Below are 1,066 nucleotides of genomic sequence, written 5' to 3' on the forward strand. Positions count from 1 at the left end.
TGCAGGACCTTAGTTCCCTGACCAGGGGTTGAACCCGGGCCCACTGCAGTGAAAGCCCTGAACCCTGGAGTCCTAACCACTGGATCGCCAGGGAATTCCCCAAAATAAGATCTTTTTGTTTTGTTTTGTTTTTGGAAAACAGACATAAATGGCTCATTTATTAAATATTTTACTTAGTAGAAGAACAAAATAACAGCACTAACAACAAAAATTTAGTCTTAGATTTTGCTTTGTGCATTAAACACTTATTGCAGTTTTGAAAATATATTTTAACATTTTAGTGCTTTCTATAGATTTTTAAAATAATTTTCATTATACAATTAAACTTATTATGAACTGTAATAACTAGCTTTAACACAGATGCAGTTTGTAAGAAACATTCATAGCTAGTATCCATCAAAAATATGGAATGCTTCACGAATGTGTGTGTCATCCTTGCGCAGGGGCCATGCTAATCTTCTCTGTATTGTTCCAATTTTAGTATATGTGCTGCCGAAGCGAGCACCCAAAATAAGATCTTTAAGAAAATAATTGAAACAAAAAAACACAACATAGATACAGAAAAATGCACAAGTCGCAACTGTTATAAGATGAACACACCTGTATGACCAGCACCCATCTCAAGAAAGACAACAGTACCAGCACTCCTGAGGCCCCCTGATGTAACTGTAACCCCTCTCTCCTCACTTCTAACGGAATATACTCGCTTGCCTACTTTTGAACTTTATATCAGTGGAATCACTCAGTATGTAAAAAAAAAGATGTTAAAAAATAAAATTATCAAGTTCAATATGAATAAGAAGAAACATTTTAAAATATGCCCATCCACCAGTTTGGTTTAAGGGAGGGTAGAGACGAGAAGCGCGAGAGATGACCACTTACATCCTCATGGATTTGCCGGTGATGCTGTTGTTGGGATCTGTAAGTGCTGATAATTATGCCACACAAGCCGCCAAACGAATTAAACTTTTCAAGCTGGTGGATGAATCATTCGCTTCATCCATTCAATCTGAAAAGGCAGCCTGCAGAAGCCCATTTGGTCTTAGCATGTGGATGGTAAAACCTG

General features: G+C 37.4%; 1 non-coding gene across 1 annotated transcript; it reads right to left on the minus strand.

Moving 5' to 3' along the window:
* Nucleotides 1-398: 398 nt before the first annotated feature.
* Nucleotides 399-505, minus strand: LOC115847949 (U6 spliceosomal RNA). The gene has a single exon (XR_004037542.1). It is a non-coding gene; the product is annotated as a U6 spliceosomal RNA (small nuclear RNA).
* Between the last annotated feature and the right edge of the window lie 561 nt (nucleotides 506-1,066).

The sequence above is a fragment of the Globicephala melas genome, chromosome 16 (assembly GCF_963455315.2).
Source record: "Globicephala melas chromosome 16, mGloMel1.2, whole genome shotgun sequence".
Lineage (NCBI taxonomy): Eukaryota > Metazoa > Chordata > Mammalia > Artiodactyla > Delphinidae > Globicephala > Globicephala melas.